This window comes from Aegilops tauschii, chromosome 1 (genome assembly GCF_002575655.3).
Source record: "Aegilops tauschii subsp. strangulata cultivar AL8/78 chromosome 1, Aet v6.0, whole genome shotgun sequence".
NCBI classification, from domain to species: Eukaryota; Viridiplantae; Streptophyta; class Magnoliopsida; order Poales; family Poaceae; genus Aegilops; species Aegilops tauschii.
In genome coordinates this window covers 288,272,382-288,282,175 of record NC_053035.3, presented here as the reverse complement: position 1 = coordinate 288,282,175, position 9,794 = coordinate 288,272,382, and positions in this window count along the sequence as shown.

The following is a 9,794-nucleotide window of genomic DNA, read 5'->3' as shown; positions in this document are numbered from 1 at the left end:
TGGTAGTGGGCGGCCTCCATTAGGGCTAAGGCCACCGCTACGGAACGGACAGCTGTTGTGTCGTTCTCGCCAGTGGCTATCCCCGAGGCAGATGCTGCTGCCGCCGCCTGAGAAGCAACAGCGGCCGTTTCGGCTGCCTTGGCTGCCCGGACGCAGACTGCGGTCGCCTTCACGAAGCTTGTTAGCACACGCCTGGCGGCTGCGGCCACGCTCTCGCCGGAGTGGGCCGCCGAAGTTGCCCTCAAGACGTGGGTCCACGTCCCCAACTTTCACCGGCGACGAATGAACAGTGAAATGATATTTGGGGAGTGAGCTAGCTAGTGTGCTTGACATGCCGGCTATGGACTGTAGCCGACACACCTTCCCGTGTAAGCCATAGGCATACTATACACCAACGGTGATCCAAGATATTTTGTGCTGCATCTCACACGGTTGGTGATAATAAACTGTGTACGATCTACTTGATTTGAATTACGTAATTTGGTCACTGCTACAAAGGATGGTGTTTGAATTGTTAGAACTTTTATCTGCAGTGAACATGCAACTTTAGGTGTGTCGTCAAAAAAATTGGAATTATTCAGGGTTCGTTTGGATGTTTTTATACATTAACTTGGTTTTGTAGGCATTGCGGGTGCATAATTCAAATTTTAACTACATGCACATTCTCCAGTGCATATAAACTGGTTGAAAAATCAAATATGTGTCCTTGGTTGCATGCTTAGGTCCCATCCAAGAAATGGGAATGAATTTCAAACACCCTGCCACCGTCACTCGGCCGAAAACATTGAGATACCTGGTTTTTAAATTCTAGTAAATCCAAAACTCATCTGAAATTCATGAAACTTGGCATGCTATCATGGAGCGGCATCAAAATGCCGTGGTAAAAAATTTGACCCATTTGGGGCAGGTTTGGGAATAAGCATCTCACAACCAGAGCTTCTCACAACAAGAGTGATGGTTTCGGTAGGGAACATGCCACCTTTGGGGACGAAATGATAACTGTTGCCTCTTAGCTTTCAAAAACATTCGAGTGTCAACATAGAACAACAGGAGTGTTGTGTTTAATTTTGGAATTTTTCGGGGTTCGTTTGGACAAATTTTATACATTAACTGGGTTTTCGAGGCATTTTATGTGCATAATTCAAATTTGAACTACATGCACATTCTCCAGCGCATATAAACTGGTTGGAAAATCAAATATCTGTCCTTGGTTGCATGCTTAGGTCCCATGCAAGAAATGGGAATGAATTTCACACACCCTGCCACCGTCACTCGGCCGCAAACATTGAGATACCTGGTTTTTAAATTCTAGTAAATCCAAAACTTGTCTGAAATTCATGAAACTTGGCATGCTATCATGGAGCGGCATCAACATGCTGTGGTAAAAAATTTGTCCCATTTGGGGCAGGTTTGGGTATAAGCGTCTCACAAACCAGAACTTCTCACAACAAGTGTGATGGTTTCGGTAGGGAACGTGCCACCATTGGGAACAAAATAATATCCGTTGCCTCTTATTGCTTTCAAAAAAAATTGAGTGTCAACATAGAACAACAGGAGTGTTGTGTTCAATTTTGGAATTTTTTGGGGTTCGTTTGGACATTTTTATACATTAACTGGGTTTTCCAGGCATTTTATGCGCATAATTCAAATTTGAACTAGATGCACATTCTCCGGTGCATATAAACTGGTTGAAAAATCAAATATGTGTCCTTGGTTGCATGCTTATGTCCCATGCAAGAAATGGGAATGAATTTCACACACCCTGCCACCGTCACTCGGTCGCAAACATTGAGATATCTGGTTTATAAATTCTAGTAAATCCAAAACTCGTCTGTAATTCATGAAACTTGGCATGCTATCATGGAGCGGCATCAACATGCCGTGGTAAAAAATTTGTCCCATTTGGGGCAGGTTTGGGTAAAATTTTCTCTCAAACCAGAGCTTCTCACAACAAGTGTGATGGTTTCGGTAGGGAACGTGCCACCTGTGGGGACGAAATGATATATGTTTCTTCTTATTGCTTTCAAAATCTTTTGAGTGTCAACATAGAACGACGGGAGTGTTGTGTTCAATTTTGGAATTTTTCGGGGTTCGTTTGGACATTTTTATACATTAACTGGGTTTCCCAGGCATTTTATGCACATAATTCAAATTTGAACTACATGCACATTCTCCAGTGCATATAAACTAGTTGAAAAATCAAATATGTGTCCTTGGTTGCATGCTTAGGTCCCATGCAAGAAATGGAATGAATTTCAAACACCCTGCCACTTGGCCGCAAACATTGAGATACATGGTTTTTAAATTCTAGTAAATCCAAAACTCGTCTGAAATTCATGAAACTTGGCATGCTATCATGGAGCGGCATCAACATGTCGTGGTAAAAAATATTTCCCATTTGGGGCAGGTTTGGGTAAAAGCTTCTCACAACAAGCGTGATGGTTTCGGTAGGGAACGTGCCACCTTTGGGGACGAAACGATATATGTTTCCTCTTATTGCTTTCAAAATCTTTCGAGTGTCAACATAGAACGACAGGAATGTTATGTTCAATTTTGGAATTTTTCGGGGTTCGTTTGGACTTTTTTATACATTAACTGGGTTTCCCAAGCATGTTATGCGCATAATTCAAATTTGAACTACATGCACATTCTCCGGTGCATATAAACTAGTTGAAAAAACAAATATGTGTCCTTGGTTGCATCCTTAGGTCACATGCAAGAAATGGGAATGAATTTCAAACACCCTGCCACTCGGCCGCAAACATTGAGATACATGGTTTTTAAATTCTAGTAAATCCAAAACTCGTCTGAAATTCATGAAACTTGGCATGCTATCATGGAGCGGCATCAACATGCCGTGGTAAAAATTCTGTCCCATTTGGGGCAGGTTTGGGTATAAGCTCCTCACAAACCTTAGCTTCTCACAACAAGCGTGATGGTTTTGGTAGGGAACGTGCCACCTTTGGGGACGAAACGATATCCATTCTCTCTTATTGCTTTCAAAATCTTTCGAGTGTCAACATAGAACAACAGGAGTGTTGTGTTCAATTTTGGAATTTTTCGGAGTTCGTTTGGACATTTTTATACATTAACTGGGTTTCCCAGGCATTTTATGCGCATAATTCAAATTTGAACTACATGCACATTCTCCAGTGCATATAAACTGGTTGAAAAATCAAATATGTGTCCTTGGTTGCATGCTTAGGTCCCATGCAAGAAATGGGAATGAGTTTCAAACACCCTGCGACCGCCACTCGGCCGCAAACATTGTGATACATGGCTTTTAAATTCTAGTAAATCCAAAACTCGTCTGAAATTCATGAAACTTGGCATGCTATCATGGAGCAGCATCAACATGTCGTGGTAAAAATGTTGTCCCATTTGGGGCAGGTTTGGGTATAAGCTTCTCACAAACCTTAGCTTCTCACAACAAGCATGATGGTTCCGGTAGGGAACGTGCCACCTTTGGGGACGAAACGATATCCGTTGCCTCTTATTGCTTTCAAAATCTTTCAAGTGTCAACATAATACAACAGGAGTGTTGTGTTCAATTTTGGAATTTTTCAGGGTTCGTTTGGACATTTTTATACATTGACTGGGTTTTCTAGGCATTTCATGTGCATAATTCAAATTTGAACTACATGCACAAGCTCCAGTGCATATAAATTGGTTGAAAAATCAAATATGTGTCCTTCGGGGCATGCTTAGGTCCCATGCAAGAAATGGGAATGAATTTCAAACACCAGGGCATTGTTGATTGCCGGCAAAACGTTGAGATACTTTGTTTTTAAATTCTAGTAAATCCAAAACTCGTTTGAAATTCATGAAACTTGGCATGCTATAATGGAATGGCACCCGACATGCTGTGGTATTTTTCGTGTCCATTTTGAGAGAAGGCACACTCAAATAACAGCCAACAAAGGCATTTTGAAACAAATAGCTGCCACTGTAACATCTCAAACATTTTGTATAATTTAAATTGTGTGCGTTCTGTTAACCATTCACGTGACGCCACGTGTCTTGGTTTTAATGGCTGTAGGAGGTGCCGTGCGGACAGCTGCTTGACCTTGACTGAACGGGAGGCGTGCGAGCGCCGTCTGGTGCGCAGGCTGACCGAGAGGCGTGCAAGCTGTCCTCGAGTCCACAGGCTCATCGGGAAGCGTGCGAGCTGTACGCTGCATAGGCTCACTGGGAAGCGAGCCCTTTGACTTCCATGGCCGCCCGCCTTGCTCGCATCCTCTCCATTAATGGCGCCCAAGCCGCGGTTTAATTCAGTTTTTAAATATGAAACACTCATCGCAAACGTTTTAGTTAGAACACCTGTATGCAAACCGACAGCTTCTCCCAGAAGCCAAGGGAAAATGTGCCGCGCAGGATTTGTGCAGCTCTTGATTGCAAACGTTTTAGATAGAACACCCATATGCAAAGTGAGAGCAGCGTAGGATTTGTGCATCCCTTCAACGCAAACGGTTGTTTTGGATGACCCGTGTACAACCACGTACAAACAATTTGGTAAGATTTGCATCTAACATATTGGGTATGTTGCCATTTGTCAAACTGGAAAGATTTGCATTTGTTGATCTAGTAACGTTGCCATTTGTCAATCCTTGTAACACTGCGATTTGTGAAAATATGCAGCTAGAAATCACTAGCACTATCTAATTTTTGCAACTAAAATTCAGTAATTAAGCATAGAATTCATTCATAGATTAAGCTGTCGTTCTTAATTTATACAAACAGTTCAACTCGACAGCTGAACCGACCAATTCCCTAATTGTTGCCAACCACGTACTGAAATAGCTACTTCAACTATATATACTAGCTAATTTTAAGTACATTGTACAGTTCGACCACACATCTATAGTCAGATGACCTGAACAAAATAGCCCATAAATACTACTACTACCACGGAGGGGCTTTGTGCTACTTCCGGCAGCCTCTCCTCTGCCGAGCGTGCTCAGTAAGAGGCAGAGGAGGAGGAGGAGCCACTGACGAGCTGGAGAAATGCAATACGGTGTCTGCCGCTGCCACACGTTCAGCGACGCTCGCCAGCTCGAATGCCCACTGCCGCTCGAGACGATCCCTCTTGAAGCGGCCGGACTGATCGTAGATCTCCTGATTCCTCGCCTCTGCGACCGCGTGTGCTGCGGCCACGGCTGCGGTAAGGCTCTTTGCATGCTCGACGAGGCGCTCCTCCTCCTCCCGCAGAAACTCGATGTAGCGCGCAAGGTCGCTGATGCACGTGCGGCCCTCCACCTCCGCCTCCCTTCTTCGAGCGGCGATGGCAGAGGGGGGTGATGATCCCGGCGGTCGACGGTGGGCTGGTGGCCACGACCACCACCTCCCGCCTTCGGGCCGCGGTGGCAGAGCGGGTGATGGCCACAGTGGCCGGCAGTGGGGTGGCGGCCACGACGGCCACCTCCCGCCTTCGGGCCGCAGCGGCGGAGCGGGAGATGGCCCTGGCTTTCAACGATGGTGTGGCGGCAACGGCGGCCGGCAACAGCTGCCGACGGGCAGCGGCGGCAGAGCGTGTGGTGGGTGTTCCACGCACACCCAACAGGGACGCCACGCGCACTACACTACGCCGGGGACTGCGCCGCCGCCGCGGTGTAGCCTCCCAGCTAGAGCTGTCCTCTGATGATGGCGGAGTGGCTGAGCGACGACGACGGACCGATGCCATTGGCGATTGTGGGAGAGGCAGATGACATAAGCTACAGGGAGGGAGGGGAAAATGCGACGCAGGACTCGCTGGCCATGAGGGTTTTTATAGCAGGCCGGTAAGTATTGGGATTTTGGGGGATTTCACTGAGTCGGGCGGGAAGTTTGCGCGGGAACCTGCGAGGTTACGCGGGAACGGGCTCACCGACGATTCATTGGCGCCACCGTTTGGCCAAAAAAACGCCCCAGCGCGCTGCGCAAGCTTGAGTTGTAAGCCGTCTGCGGCAGTGGGGTGACAAGACGTGCGAGAGGAGGACGAAAGGACACGTACACATACGGTTAATAAAAAAACGATTGCGATTTAATTACCTACTATACCCTCGTCCTGGTTTATAAGTAGGATTTAACTAATAAAATATGAATGCATGTTGCCAAAGATTATATCGTTGGAGTCGTATTTGAACATAGTTTCCAGCTATACAATTTTTGTAACATGCATTAAAACTTTTTTGGTTAAATTTAAGGTTATATACCAGCAAGCATTTTCCTGCAACACACATGGATTATTCCATCAGAAACAGCTCGGATGGATCAACCGTATGCCACGTATCGCACACGCAACTCTAATCTGATTTGTGCTTGATGTCTCCGACATCGCTTGCACAGTTCGTCTTATTTGCCACGTATCACTGTGCTGGCCTCTGCTCGCGTCCCTCGGCAAGCTCTGCTCGCCGTTAGGCGCCGGAGCGTGTTGTGCTCGCTGTTAGGCGCCGCAGCGCGCTCTGCTCGCGTCCGTCGGCGCGCTCGGCTTGTGGACAGCTTTTCCTTGCGCGTTCAACTGCTATATATATATATATATATATATATATATATATATATATATATATATATATATATATATATATATATATATATATATATATATATATATATATATATATATATATATGGTTGCTCGCCGTTGAGGCGATCGCAGAGCGCTCTGCTCGCGTCCCTCCGCGCGCGCTCTGCCAGTGGTTGGGCGTGCGCACGATCACGTCAGGGCCCCCATATGCATGTGGTTGCGCCGCGCACGTTGCCACGCGATGCAGTTACATCCGGCACGATGGAGTTACGCGCTGCAAATTAGAACTGCCATCAGGGCCTGCCGATATTCCTGGCCGTCCGGCTTCCCCTTTAATTCCCGCAGCCATTATAACCTTAGTCTCTTCAACCTTTCGATCGTGCCCCACAACACAACAAGCACACCCACGATGACACATAAAGAGGGGATGTCTAGCGGCGCTCCAATGGAGTTCGGCGAGCATAGAGTGGAGACACACGCGAGGGAGACGGATCTCTCGGTGGTGTACACCATCGACCCGGCCGTGGTGGACGACTACATCAACAGCGTTGAGCAGTTGCTTGCTCGAGACAAGTACAAGGTGGTCGGCATCGACCTCCAGTACACCGCCGGTCGTCCCGGCATAGGTCAGAAGGTTGTCGTCGCCCAGTTGTGCGTGCGCCATCATGTCCTCATCTACCACTACTGCATGGCCACAGAGCCTTGCGACCGTTTCAACAGGTTTGTCAACAGCACCGACTACAAGTTCGCCACGGTGGAAACCAATGACGATGTAAAAGCGCTCAGTGTTACAAGCTTGGCCTGCAAGAACCTTGTCGAAATCCGTGACCACTACAGGGTCTGGGGCAGCACGAAGCAGGACTACCTGGTCGAACTCGCCTCGGCCATCATCGACCCCTACTACAAAAAGATGAAGCAGGATGCCCAGAGAACAAGTCCCGTATCCTGGCACAAGGCCTGGATGCGGCAACTGGATGAACCCCACCTCAGGTTCGCAGCCAAGAGCGTGTACACATGCTACGAGATGCACAGGCGGATCGTTGACATGAGGAAGTGCCTCGTTACCCAAATTGACGAGTCCGGATCGAGCCACAAACAGAGCAAGCGTCACAAGAAGTAAATGATGATCAGATGATCGTTTATGCTAGTTAATCATGCATGTAATATATAGTTTACTTTATTGGTGTGTGGAAATGTCATGTGTGTAGTAGCCACCTATGTAATTATGCATGTAATAGTTTACTTTGGCGTGTGCAAATGCCATGGTTGTAGTAGCCACCTATGTAAGTGGATGTTTAATTTGGTTATGCAACCATGTCCTTATAAGTGTGTATATAATGTTGTTGTTTTGTATGCAATCCCAACGCACAACACACGTCTTATTAGCAGCAACCGTCTGTGTTATTATTGGTCTTCGCACACATTTCTGATTACAGACCTGTTTGCCACGTATCACACACATCTTGTTATATTGAACCGTTTTTGTTCTCTTGTCTCAACACAAACAGTTCATCCGTGTGAACCGCATGCCGTATATCGCACACACCTTGAATCTGGCTGACCGTTTCTTTTGTGTTTCCTAATCACAAACAGTTCATCGGAGTGAACCGTATGTTGTATATCGCACACACCTTCATCTGGCTGCCCGTTTCTTTTGTTCCTCCTCATCGCAAACAGTTAAGTGGACTGAACCGTATGCCCTGTATCGCACATGCAACTAAAACCTGAACCGTGTTTGATGCATCTGTCATCGCAAACGTTTTACACATTTCTGGTGGTTTTCATACACCACCGTTTGCGATTATTGCATCGCACACAGTTTCTCGAAGGGTCTCTGATCGTAGTGTCACGTTAGCAGCATCCTGCAGTAGTGTTAATCCAAATACAGGATCACCTTTAGGTGGAGGAGGAACTCCTAGAGTTTCAATAGGCAAATTGTGTTTAAGCAGAGGACGTTGTTCAAAGAAAATCTTATATATTTCATTTCTTTCATGCATATGTAAATCATTTTCATGGTCTAACAAATATTGTTCTAGTGGATCGGTAGGAGGCACAACAATAGAAGCAAGACCAATTAATTCATCTTTACTAGGCAATTCTTTTTCATGAAGTTTTCTACTAAACTTGGAAAAATTAAACTCATGAGACTCATCACCAAAACTAACACCGACAGTTTGTTTCTCATAGTCTATTCTAGCATTAATGGTGTTCAAGAAAGGTCTACCAAAGATAATGGGACAAAAGTCATCTTGTGGGGAACCAAGAACAAGAAAATCAGTAGGGTATTTTATTTTCTCACACAAGACTTCAACATCTCTAACAACCCCAATTGCTGATATAGTGTCTCTATTAGCAAGTTTAATAGTAACATCTATGTCTTCTATTTCTGCGGGTGCTATGTCATTCATAATTTCTTGATATAAGGTGTAAGGAATAGCACTCACACTAGCACCTATGTCACATAAACCATGATAACAGTGATCTCCTATTTTAACTGAGATGACGGGCATGCCAACAACAGGTCTATGTTTATCCTTTTTAGCAGGTTTGGCAATTCTAGCAGCTTCTTCATAGAAGTAAATGACATGCCCATCCATATCTTCTTCCAAGAGATCTTTAACCATAGCAATACTAGGTTCTACTTTGATTTTTTCATCAGGTTTAGGTGTTCTAATATAGCTTTTGTTAACCACAGTTGAAACTTTACCATGTTCCTTTATCCTAACAGGAAAAGGTGGTTTCTCAATATAAGCAGAAGGAACAACTGGATCAACATTATAAATTATGGTTTGTTCTTTAAGTGGTACCGGTTCTTTGATTTCTTATTTAATAGGTGGGTGATATTTAAACCGCTTCTCTTTAGGGAGATCGACATGAGTAGCAAATGATTCACAAGGAGGCTACTATCTCAGAGTCAAGTCCATATTTAGTGCTAAACTTTTGAAACGGTATCCATAAAAGATTTAACACAATCATGCTTAAGCTTAATACCTGACTCTTTACCTCCGTCGAGTTCCCAATCTTCAGAGTTGCGTTTAATTATTTCCAAAAGATCCCACTGGAATTCAATAGTCCTCTTCATAGAAGAAGCAGCACAAGAAGTATCAAGCATGGTTTGATCATTACGAGAAAGTCGAGCATAAAAGTTCTGGATATTAATTTCTCTTGAGAGCTCATGATTGGGGCATGAATATAACATTGACTTAAGCCTCCCCCAAGCTAGAGCGATACTTTCTCCTTCACGAGGCCAAAAATTATATATATAATTCTGATCACAATGAACTAGATGCAT